At 46.1% G+C, this 13229-nt stretch overlaps 1 protein-coding gene across 2 annotated transcripts in view; it reads right to left on the reverse strand.

The window, feature by feature from the left end:
- The window catches only part of SH3PXD2B (SH3 and PX domains 2B), a 118942-nt gene that overhangs the window by 84225 nt on the left and 21488 nt on the right, over nt 1–13229 (reverse strand). The gene's annotated exons all lie outside the window — the stretch shown is intronic.

Genomic DNA, 13229 nt, shown 5'->3' on the forward strand with positions numbered 1-13229 from the left:
TGTGTAGATCAGCACAAGCGGGCTCTGAGACACATATTTACAAGTGGGTTTCAGAGATACCTGCAGACAGCAGAGGAATGGTGAGACTCAGGAACCTTGTGTTCCATGCCATGCTCCAGAGGGGATGTGCTCAGACCCATCGGCTCCAACCTGTCCTCATCCCAGTCCTGTCTCTTTCCTATCTCTGACTCCTTGTCCCACTCTCCACTCCTCACATTTCTCATTCCCCCCAACCTCCTTATCTGATCTGTCTCTCCCGCAACACTGGCCTCCAATTGCTACACCCCACCCATATTCCCCATCAGCTTTGAGGAACAAATTTCCCTCCCCAGGCTCTTGGTCCAATCTCAGTCCCTCACCCTTTGCTCAGCCAGTAGTACCAGTTCTCCTTCCACACTCCTTCCCCTTGTCACCGCTGTCTCTCCTCCCTTCTTCACACCCTCCCTCTTCCCCCCCTCCCCAAGCCCCAATCCGGTCCTTGTCTGCTCTGTATTCAAATCATACAGCTTCCTCCACATTGCCTGGGCATCAGAAGGGTCATCATTGAAAGAACAGGAAAGACAGCTGCTTGGCTCTCAGTTCAGGTTCCTGGACTTGCAGTAGCCCAGAGTTGCCACTGCAGGAAAAAAAAAAAGTCTTGTTTGGCCCTGGGCTAGAGCAAGCCCAGCATGGATGCAATCTCTGAGGAATCAAAGAAATGGAGGGCTGAAAGGGATCTTGAGAAGTCATCAAGTCCAGTCCCCTGCGCTAAGGCAAGACCAAGTAAACCTAGACCATTCCACAACCTCCCTTGAAAGCCTATTCCAGTGCTTAACTACCCTTAGAGTTAGAAAGGGTTTCCTAATATCTTGTAGCAGACAAAGCCCATTATGTCTTCTCCATCTTCACTGAAGGTAGGACAACAATTGATCACCATCCTCTTTACAACAATCCTTAACATATCTGAAGACTTATCAGGTCCCCACTTTTTCTCTCAAGACTAAATATGCCCAGTTTTTTAAATCTTTCCTCATAGGTCAGGTTTTTATTCAACCTTTTATCATTTTTGTTGCTCTCCTCTGGACTCTTTCCAATTGTCCACATTTCCTAAACTGAAAAGGAGTATTTGTGGCACCTTAGAGACTAACCAATTTATTTGAGCATGAGCTTTCGTGAGCTACAGCATGTTGCATCCGATGCAACATGCTGTAGCTCACGAAAGCTCATGCTCAAATAAATTGGTTAGTCTCTAAGGTGCCACAAGTACTCCTTTTCTTTTTGCGAAGACTAACACGGCTGTTACTCTGAAACATTTCCTAAACTGTGGTTTTTTCCAAAGACTTTATCACTTGGCCAACATCTGGGTGGATTTTCATGGGGATGGCAAAAGGAACACCCCTGACTGCAAGGCCACTGCCCAAATTTAAAATCGCTGCTCAAAGAATTGGGGCGGGGGGGAAGAGACGGAAGAAAAGGTTGCCAGTTTTTTTAGTATGGACAAAAACATTTTTCCCTGGCCTCATTCTCAGAAATGGCTGAACTATTTTGCTTAAATTTTATCAAAAAAATTCAAACTGTCCTAGACAACCAGCAAACAAAATTTCTGCCCAAACATTTGGAAAAAAAGTTACAAAACAACGTACACAGCTCTTACTATGGGATGGATCAGGAAACTTTAGGCCCACTTAGAAAATGTAAACCAGTGTCTTTCACAGTGTTAGCAGAGTGTCTTCCAATCCGCTCCTTTAAAGCCAATTTCCACAACACCATGGATTTAACATAAGAACACCAGGAAGGGTGTATGGTAGTAGGGAAGGAATGAAAACCACACTTCATTCAGCAGAAGTAAAAAGGAGTTATTTGTGAGTGGGGAAGGCAGTTTTAGTTTCCCCACCCCCTTCCCAAAAGGCCAGCTTTTATCCCCACCCCATACTTTTGTAACTGCACTGTTCTTCACCCCGGATTGGGGGGGCTGAGCCGGAAGAGGTCACACAGTTCTAGTTGCGATCCCAATGCAGGGGAAGACTCATGACCCTTCACCACCATTACTTCACATCCAATTTACAAATAAGAAAAGGGAAAGAAGGTGGGTGGCAGTGACAGATTGCCCAGTGAGAACTCTAAAGACACTGTGCTTCTCCCCATGCCCACTCCTGCGTTGAGGAGATGGCCACATCTGCTTGGGTTTGGCAGGGAGCTGGGTCTTCGAGCATCAGTGAAAGACGAGAGGGTGAAATGAAGGAAGTGACTGAGGCAGGAAACAGTGCGCAGGAGCTAACAGCTGTTCCCTGTTTATTTACTTTCATATCTCTTTGGTTACGCAAACAGCATCCCACAGTTTAACCCCTGCCTACACCAGCGGCTGTGCATTTGCAGGACCTGTTTAATTCTGCTGGGAATGCCATGAAATGGGGGTACTGGGGAGTAGGGAGCTGAGCACAAGACCTATAAGGTCCCCCTGCAGCAGTCCATTGTTGTGCCAACTGGGTCCTGCTCCCTGGGAGTGGCTGGGTCACTACAAAAAGTAATTTTCCCTCTGTTGATACTCACCCCTTCTTGTCAACTGTTGGGAATGGGCCACATCCACCCTAATTGAATTGGCCTTGTTAGCACTGACCTCCCACTTGGAAAGGCAACTCCCATCTTTGCATGTGCTGTATATTTATACCAGCTTACTGTATTTTTCACTCCATGCATCTGATGAAGTGGGTTATAGCCCACGAAAGCTTATGCCCAAATAAATTTTTTGGTCTCCAAGGGGCCACAAGGACTCCTCATTGTTAAAATGATTGTTACTTCCATTTCCTCCCACTCGCCTTCTCATGGATTTTAATCTTTGTGCCATCTCTGTTGCCCTCAATGCCTGGAGATCCCAATTCTCACTCCCTTTCAGATGGATATAGCCAGTTGCTGTCCATCTGCAGGATAATGGCTCTGAATAAGGTACCTTAGTCCGACTCAAGAACACAAAGCCTTTGATCCGAGCAGCAGCAGCAGCTGTCTCACAAAAGGTAAACATGCTACCCTTAAATGCGCAAATGACCTTGGCACCTCCTCATGAAAAGTGGAAGAGCTTTCACGCAGAGTTGAAGCAAGCTAGCCATTCTGAGCTTGCTTAGCCATTTGGATTTCCCTCCAGACTGGGCCCCACTAGGCACATGCACTACAACGAGTTTATGAATGCATTTGGCTTTGATTTGGCTAATGTTGATAATCCCTAGTGATTTAGGTGGAGGTCCTTAATTCTAGGGCACTGATCCATGAGAACAGCTGAACTTCCCTAGACTGCACTCGAGCAAGTCAGCAGGGGCTGGGACTGCTTAGCTCTGCTCTGCTTCCATGCACAAGCCGAGGAGGGGCTAAGCCAGTGAGCCTTAGGGCAGTCATTACAGCTGCACAGATCACTTTAGAGGTCTTCTCTTCTTAGAATCATAGAATATCAGGGTTGGAAGGGACCTCAGGAGGTCATCTAGTCCAACCCCCTGCTCAAAGCAGGACCAATCCCCAATTAAATCATCCCAGTCAGGGCTTTGTCAAGCCTGACCTTAAAAACTTCTAAGGAAGGAGATTCTACCACCTCCCTAGGTAACGCATTCCAGTGTTTCACCACCCTTCTAGTGAAGAAGTTTTCCTAATATCCAACCTAAACCTCCCTCACTGCAACTTGAGACCGTTATTCCTTGTCCTGTCCTCTTCTACCACTGAAAATAGTCTAGAACCATCCTCTTTGGAACCACCTCTCAGGTGGTTGAAAGCAGCTATCAAATCCCCCCTCATTCTTCTCTTCTACAGACTAAACAATCCCAGTTCCCTCAGCCTCTCCTCATAAGTCATGTGTTCCAGACCCCTAATAGTTTTTGTTGCCCTTCGCTGGACTCTCTCCAATTTATCCACATCCTTCTTGTAGTGGGGGGCCCAAAACTGGACACAGTACTCCAGATGAGGCCTCAGCAATGTCGAATAGAGGGGAATGATCACGTCCCTCGATCTGCTGGCTATGCCCCTTCTTATACATCCCAAAATGTCATTGGGCTTCTTGGCAACAAGGGCACACTGTTGACTCATATCCAGCTTCTCGTCCACTGTCACCCCTAGGTCCTTTTCCGCATAACTGCTGCCTAGCCATTCGGTCCCTAGTCTGTAGCGGTGCATTGGGTTCTTCCGTCCTAAGTGCAGGACCCTGCACTTATCCTTGTTGAACCTCATCAGATTTCTTTTGGCCCAATCCTCCGATTTGTCTAGGTCCCTCTGTATCCTATCCCTGCCCTCCAGCATATCTACCACTCCTCCTAGTTTAGTATCATCTGCAAATTTGCTGAGAGTGCAATCCACACCATCCTCCAGATCATTTATGAAGATATTGAACAAAACCGGCCCCAGGACTGACCCTTGGAGCACTCCACTTGATACCGGCTGCCAACTAGACATGGAGCCATTGATCACTACCCGTTGAGCCCGACAATCTAGCCAACTTTCTACCCACCTTATAGTGCATTCATCCAGCCCATACTTCTTTAACTTGCTGACAAGAATACTGTGGGAGACCATGTCAAAAGCTTTGCTGAAGTCAAGAAACAATACATCCACTGCTTTCCCTTCATCCACAGAACCAGTAATCTCATCATAGAAGGCGATTAGTCAGGCATGACCTTCCCTTGGTGAATCCATGCTGACTGTTCCTGATCACTTTCCTCTCAAGTAAGTGCTTCAGGATTGATTCCTTGAGGACCTGCTCCATGATTTTTCCGGGGACTGAGGTGAGACTGACTGGCCTGTAGTTCCCAGGATTCTCCTTCTTCCCGTTGTTAACGATTGGCACTAAATTAGCCTTTTTCCAGTCATCCGGGACTTCCCCCGGTCGCCATGAGTTTTCAAAGATAATGGCCAAAGGCTCTGCAATCACAGCCGCCAATTCCTTTAGCACTCTCGGATGCAACGCGTCCGGACCCATGGACTTGTGCATATCCAGCTTTTCTAAATAGTCCCTAACCACCTCTTTCTCCACAGAGGGCTGGCCACCTACTCCCCATACTGTGATGCCCAGCGCAGCAGTCTGGGAGCTGACCTTGTTCGTGAAGACAGAGGCAAAAAAAGCATTGAGTACATTAGCTTTTTCCACATCCTCTGTCACTAGGTTGCCTCCCTCATTCAGTAAGGGGCCCACACTTTCCTTGGCTTTCTTCTTGTTGCCAACATACCTGAAGAAACCCTTCTTGTTACTCTTAACATCTCTCGCTAGCTGCAGCTCCACGTGTGATTTGGCCCTCCTGATTTCATTCCTACATGCCCGAGCAACATTTTTATACTCATCCCTGGTCATTTGTCCAATCTTCCACTTCTTGTAAGCTTCTTTTTTATGTTTAAGATCCACAAGGATTTCACCGTTAAGCCAAGCTGGTCGCCTGCCATATTTACTATTCTTTCGACACATCGGGATGGTTTGTCCCTGTAACCTCAATAGGGATTCCTTGAAATACAGCCAGCTCTCCTGGACTCCTTTCCCCTTCATGTTATTCCCCCACGGGATCCTACCCATCAGTTCCCTGAGGGAGTCGAAGTCTGCTTTCCTGAAGTCCAGGGTCCGTATTCTGCTGCTTACCTTTCTTCCCTGTGTCAGGATCCTGAACTCAACCAACTCATGGTCACTGCCTCCCAGATTCCCATCCACTTTTGCTTCCCCCACTAATTCTTCCCGGTTTGTGAGCAGCAGGTCAAGAAAAGCTCCCCCCGTAGTCGGCTCCTCTAGCACTTGCACCAGGAAATTGTCCCCTACATTTTCCAAAAACTTCCTGGACTGTCTATGCACCGCTGTAGTGCTCTCCCAGCAAATATCAGGAAGATTAAAGTCGCCAATGAGAACCAGGGCGTGTGATCTAGTAGCTTCTGCGAGGTGCCGGAAGAAAGCCTCATCCACCTCATCCCCCTGGTCCGGTGGTCTATAGCAGACTCCCACCACTACATCACCCTTGTTGCTCACGCTTCTAAACTTAATCCAGAGACACTCAGGTTTTTCTGCAGTTTCATACCGGAGCTCTAAGCAGTCATACTGCTCCCTTACATACAGTGCTATTCCCCCACCTTTTCTGCCCTGCCTGTCCTTCCTGAACAGTTTATAACCATCCATGACAGTACTCCAGTCATGTGAGTTATCCCACCAAGTCTCATCTGCACAGAGCCGGCTCCAGCAGCTCAGTTTGTGTTTTGACTCAAAGCTCAGCCAGACCTCTTGGCTCATCTCCACTTGGGGAAAAACAAAACAAAACCCAAAAAACACTTTCTTGCTTGCCCAGAATTAAGGGCTTTGGTAGGTTTCCTGTAACCCATTCTACTCTAGCTGCCATTTCCCACCCCCTCCACTTCTTTTTCTCCTGGCTTCCCACCCCACACACAGTGTGATATAATTGCAAAGTCTGCAGCAACCAAACACCCTCCAGGCGTGGAGCGCAATGGCAGTGTTAATCCACCATGAGGAGAGGCCACCTATACCACTTCCCCACAGCAATCAATGCTGGAGGAGAAATTACTCAAGGGATCAGAGGTAGACTCATTCACATTGCAAAAACACCACCACCATGTGGTGTTTGGTTGTTAACTCACCACTTGCATGGACTTTATGCTTCAACAGTGCTGGCCAAGTGAGCTAATTAATTCTAGTTTCCCTTGCACTACTGCCTTCACAGTCTATCGGGTGGGGACCTTCATTAGACACATTATACATAAGAGGCAGCTGAAAGAGAGGTTAAGTGGCAAAACTGGTTTCAGAACTCGGGATTTCCTGGCTCCCAACTCTGTGTGTTGAATGCACTAGAGCACACTGCCTCCCAGACAGCTTGTATGGCTACTGTACACAATAGGCCAGACTATCAAGAGCCAGTTCTGAAGAATTTGGTAGCACCAGAGATGCTGCAGCAGTGTGCTGGGCACAGACAGTTCTCAAACCATAGTCTATGTATAACCCAGCTCTAAGGAACACAAAAGTGAAGCCTCTTCCCATAACTCTTTGAGCAGAAGTTCAGACCTGATCTCCTTCAGAGCAAAACGAGGCAAAGAGGAGCAACAATGTAATCCATGCACACACCCTGGTTCCCACCCTCCCTCAAAATAATAAATTCCAAGCATCAGAATCCATTTTACAGACTTGGGCACAGAGGGGGAAGAATTATGGGACAAAGCCCAGCCTCAGCATATTGATCTCCTCAGCTGCTCTTGCCCTTCAGGAGTAAGAATAATTTACAATTGGCTTTACCGTGGGGGCACCAGAAAAGGTGGGAGTGTGAGATGGAGAGGTAGATTAAGGACTATCCTTGGCTCTAGTGCCCGAGCTGAGAGGAGATTTTCTTGAAAGCATTCCAGCAATAACCTAGCTGTATGATAAGTGTGGCACAGGAATATCCTAGGGATATCACAGCAGTAGCACTTGGGGTGGAAGGAGGCTCAGGAATCTAGGAATATGAATGAAGTGTCACACTATCCTAAGGATGGAATCTGAACACTTTTTCAGGAAGCTTTAGGGAACCCAATCCTTGTCCCCATCCACACAGGATAGACTATTTAAAGGAACATGTCCTGTGACATCTACCCATCTTGAGGCTATAGCATCCCCAGAATGACTGATTGAGAAGGTGTTTCAACAAAAGCACCCAAGGAGCATTACAGATTAACAGAGTGACCCACCTGTTGAAATCTTAGATGCATAGGAAGAGATTGGATGTGGAGGATAGGTCCTAAAACAAAGTTATACATAAAACAGACTGAGGTGTCAGTAGAGGAGGTTTTGGAACAAAATTGATAAATTAAACAGTAATAAACCACCAGGACCAGATGGATTCACCCAAGAGTTCTGCAATTTCATATTCGAGTTCTTTTAGAACTACTAACTGTGGTATGTAACCCATTTAAATCAGCTTCTGCACCAAATGATTGGAGGATAGCTAATGTGATGCCCATTTTTTAAAAAGGCTCCAGTGACGATCCCAGCAATTACAGGCTGTAAGCCTAACTTCAGTACCAGGCAAATTGTTTGAAACTAAAGAACAGAATTGTCAAACATCTAGATGAATATGTTTTGCTGGGGAAGAGTCAACATGGTCTTTGTAAAGGGAGATCATGCCTCACCAATCTATTAGAATTCTTTGAGGGTCAACAAACATGTGAACAAGGGTGATCAAGTAGATATAGTACACTTAGATGTCCAGAAAGCCTTTGACAAGGTCCCTCACTAAAGGCTCTTAAGCAAAGTAAGCAGTCATGGGATAAGAGGTACGGTCCTCACGTGGATCAATAACTGATTTAAAAGACAGGAAATAAAGGTTGGGAATAAATGGTCAGTTTTCAGAATGGAGAGAGGTAAATAGTGATGTCCTCCAAGGATCTGTACTGGGACCAGCGCTATTCAACATATTCATAAAGGATCTGGAAAAAAGGTAAAACATTGAGGTGGCAAAATTTGAAGATCATACAAAATTACTCAAGACAGTTAAGTCCAAAGCAGAGGTGAAGGTATCTCACTACCTGGGTGACTTGGCAACTCAATGGCAGATGAAATTCAATGTTGATAAATGCAAAGTAATTAATATTGTAAAACATAATCCCAGCTATACATACAAAATGATGGGGTCTAAATTAGCTGTCAAGAAAGATCTTGGGAGTCTCTGTGGATAGTTCTCTGAAAACATCCACTCAATGTGCAACGGCAATCAAAAAAGCTAACAGAATGTTAGGAACCTTTACAAAAATAGAAAATAAATCAGAAAATATCATAATGCCACTATATAAATCCATGGTATGCCCACACCTTGAATACTGTATGCAATTCTAGTCACCCCATCTCAAAAAGATATATAATTGGAAAAGGTACAGAGAAGGGAAACAAAAATGACTAAGGGCATTGAACAGCTTCTGTACAAGGAGAGATTAAACAGACTGGTTCTTCTTAGCTTGGACAAGCAATGACTAAGAGGGGATATGTTAGAGGTCTATAAAATCGTGACTGGTGTGGAGAAAGCAAATAAGAAAGTGTTATTTACTCCTTCACTTTCTTGACCCAAAGAAATTAATAGGCAGCAGGTTTAAAAACAAAGGAAGTAGTTCTTTACACAATGCACAGTTAACCTATGGAACTCATTGCCATGGGATGTTGTGAAGGCCAAAACTATAAACAGGGTTCAGAAAATAATTAGATAAGTTCATCAGTGGCTGTTGGCCAAGATGGTCAGGGATGCTATTGCATGTTCTGGATTTCCCAAGCCTCTGACTGCCAGAATCTGGGAGTGGATGACAGGGGATGGATCACTTGATGATTACCTGTTCTGTTCATTCCCTCTGAAGTACCTGGCGTTGGCCACTTTGGAACAGGGCCAGATTACGGTTATGAGGGGCCTAAGGCTAATGGGAGGGAAGGTCCCAAGTATGAATTACATATTGTAAAAAAAAATTATGAAGTCATCAAACATTTCTATACTGTGACAAAGTTCCTCCTCTGCCTTGGTGGGTCCTGAGCTTATTGCCGGATTTGCTCGCCTCAGAGGTCCACAGCATCCCTCAGTTTGGCCACTTTCGTGGCTCAAATCTGCCATTCACTCAGTTAACCTCATCACTGTCCAGCATGGGGAAAAAGAACGAACAACAATCCCCGCAATCTCTGCTGATCCACCTAGTGGATCGGGGAACAGGCCAGAGACCTTCCCCTCTGGTGGAACCCACAATCCAGGTCAACTCCTCCAGTATCAAGTAGGGAGTTGGGGGTGGGGGTGGGAGGGGGATGGAGGAACCCAGGCCTGCCCTCTACTACGGGTGCCAGCCCAGGGCCCTGTGGAGTGCAGCTGTCTACAGTGGCCCCTGTAACAGCTGCGTGACAGCTACAACTCCCTGGGCTACTTCCCCATGGCCTCCTCCCAAGACCTTCTTTATCCTCACCACAGGACCTTCCTCCTGATGTCTGATAATGCTTGTACTTCAGTCTTCCCGTAGTATGCCTTCTCACTCTCAGCTTCTTGTGCCTCTTGCTCCCAGCTCCTTGAACACACGCCACAAACTGAAGTGAGCTCCTTTTTAAACCCAGGTACCCTGATTAGCCTGCCTTAATTGATTCTAGCAGCTTCTTGATTGGCTGCAGGTGTTCTAATCAGCCTGTCTGCCTTAATTGTTTCCAGAAAGTTCCTGATTGTTCTGGAAGCTTCCCTATTACCTTACCCAGGGAAATGGGCCCTACTTAACCTGGGGCTAGTATATCTGCCTTCTGTCACTCTTCTGTAGACATCTGGCCTGACCCTGTCACAATACATACATATTATTTATGTAAAATTAACAAGTTTATTCTACTCTCATGACACTCCATTCTTCAAACAGATACTGATGCTATGTGGTCCTTCTCTTAGGCCTCCTTCCTCCTAGATAGTGGAATACTCATCTGTATGTGGATGAACACTGCAACATTCCCCATCCTGCTCACCTCTGTCAACCTTGTGCTTCTACCCTCAGCTCTCCACATGGCACAGTTCAAAGCCAAGCCCTGCAGGTGTTTTTCCCAAGCTAGGGTATGTGGTGTAGAGTCCATATCTCACTCTAACTGCAGTCTTGGAGGCAGCCAGCTTTTATTGTGTAAAATCCACTGAAGTAGAGGAAGTAGTAGTGGGAAAATTACATTGAGTGGCATTGTATTTTAGGCTGTCTTGCTCTGAAAGCTGCCTCCCAGTTTTGCACTGGCTGAGAAAAATGAATTACTGTTTTCAAATTGAACCCAAACATTATTTGTGGGATGATACCCAGTTTGTGTAGTTAATCACCAATGATTCACCACATCAGGCCATTCTGTCACCAAGCTCTTCCACAATTAGAATAGAATAATAGGACTGGAAGGGACTTCGAGAGGTCATCTAGGCTGGTCCCCTGCACTCATGGCAGGGCTAAGTATTATCTATTCTAGAATGTGTGATCAGCAGCTCTGACATGGGGTTTTTTAAGTATGTGTTCTGTGTGCACCAGCCCCCTACAGTTTGCATTTGTTTGTTTTAAGCTTTCTGTAAGAAAAAGGTAACAGCTAGAAATGACACAGATCTTCAGACGGTTGCCCAGTCATAATATTTAGCACTTCTGTATATGTTAGCTCTTCAAAATCACTGTACAAACATTAAACAAACTTAATCTAAAGCCTTTCAGCTTTTGAGTGACTAGGACTTGAAAAAACAGAGCTATTCCCTGTTGAGTTCTCTGCCCCCAGTGAAAAAAAAGACTTCATTGAAAATCAGCATCTTAAAAGAACCATTAAGGTTCTTTCAAAAGAACAGTCCAACCAAGGCTGCTGTAGTGACACCCTTGTTACATCAGGTCTGGTGTTTAAGGCTGGTGTAGAATGAAGGGAGAGCTTCCTGTTTCGTTTGCATGGGTAAATCAAGCAGACCTTGCTTATTTTTTTCCCTTAAGTGCTCAGAGTTTAGGGGAGGACAGTGAATGAGATTCTGCTTATATCAAGTGTGAAAAAGCAGAAGCACAAAATCTATTCTTGTGCAATAATCTGTTCCCCCTGAAGTTGATAAGGCTACACGGGTGTAACTATCAGCAGGAACTGGCCTGTGTTCTCATTCCCTTCTCAAATCACTCACATTCCATGCTCACCCAACATTTTCCACTTGGGAACGAAGTTAGTTTGAGCTGGGGCAGAAAATGAGGACTAACTTTAGGTTTATTTAGCTTTAAGGTTTTGGAATAAAACTCAAAATAAATCAAATGTGAGGTACTTTTATGATGGATTGAACTGTTAGAGAACCAGCAAATGGACAGAACGTACATTTAGCCTATTCTTTCAGTCTTTCTATCACAGCCTGCTGAGAAGTGGATTTAAAATCCTTGAGAGAGAGGGGATGGAGAAACCTATAACATTGTGTGTTGAGCTTCCTCCAGTGCTTTTGCAACCCCTTAAAAGCACAAATGTGTTGGCCTGAGGAACTAGGCTGAGCATAAGAAAAGAACTTGGTTGCCAGTGCATCCCAGTACAGAAAAATACACCAAAGAAAAAAATTGGATTTCTTTGATTTTTAGTACAGTTCAATACAGTATTGAACACAGTGCATCATAAATCTGAAGCCCCTCGATGGAAGATACTGTAAAAGTTAGAGTACTGGTATCCAGAATGGGATGTTTTGTTTTTCCTACAAATGTGTGGGAATTTGTTCCTTATACATGGGAGGGGCAATAGCTCTGGCTGGAGCAGGATAGAATGTGCGCAGCTTCTGTGCAAGCTTCCCACCCTACCACTCTGGTACTGCCTCTTCCCACCGCCACCCTCTTGCCCTGCCCTCCCCACACACAGGCACTCATCAGTTGTCCAGAAATGGGATTCAGCACGCATAGAAGCTGACAGGCACTAGGACCCAGAAGGCAGCATCCTGGAGCTGCCTGCCAGCCTCAGCCAAGGATGGGGACAGAGGGAGCTTCTTCCCTCCCTGACAGCTAAGCAGAGCTCCAGAAAAATCGGGGGTGGGGGGTCCTGGGTAGGGAGACAATGCCTGCTCATACTACACCCACGGCTGGCACTGGCTCCTGTGTTAACCTTATTTTTAGTGTCCGGTCACCAGTGTTAACCGGATACCCTGCAGTGTGTTCCTGCAGCACGGGGAGATGCAGACAGGAGGGACTGGTAGCAGCAGGCTGCCGGCTGAGCTCCTTCCAAGCCAGAGGGGGCTGCTTTGCCTTTCCTGCTGGCAGGAGCACTCCAGCAAGGCTGCATGAGCAAGCTTGCTCCCCCTCATCCGGTCCCGGCCACGCCCCCTGCCCGACCAGTAGGGCCTAAAAATAGGAGGGCCTAAGGCTAGCCTTATTAGCCTACTGGTTAATCCGGCCTTGCTTCAGAAGACAGGATACTGGGACAGTCGGACAACTTGTCTGACCCAGTATGGCTGTTCTTATCTCAACCCTCCTCCACTTCCAAAGGGGGCTCTCAACACTTTCACACGGTTTATTATACTGTGAAAGAAAGAATCATTTTCTTGCTCCAAGTTCAGACTAAGCCTATTTCCAATGCTGACTGAGCTAGCATGCTAAAAATAGCAGTGTAGCTGTGGCAACAGGGGCGACAGGACAGACGGACGACCTGCCCCGAGTACAATCCTGTCTGAAAGTCTAGGTATGTACTCAGTGTTACAAATAGCTGTGTAGCTGTGGCAGCATGGGCAATGGGACGGGTTAGTTGCCCTGTCGCTCATGCTGCCTAAGCTACACTGCTATTTGTAAAGCACTAAATCAGAGCTAGTGCA

This window comes from Lepidochelys olivacea (genome assembly GCF_965140295.1).
Source record: "Lepidochelys olivacea isolate rLepOli2 genome assembly, chromosome: 8".
NCBI lineage: Eukaryota > Metazoa > Chordata > Testudines > Cheloniidae > Lepidochelys > Lepidochelys olivacea.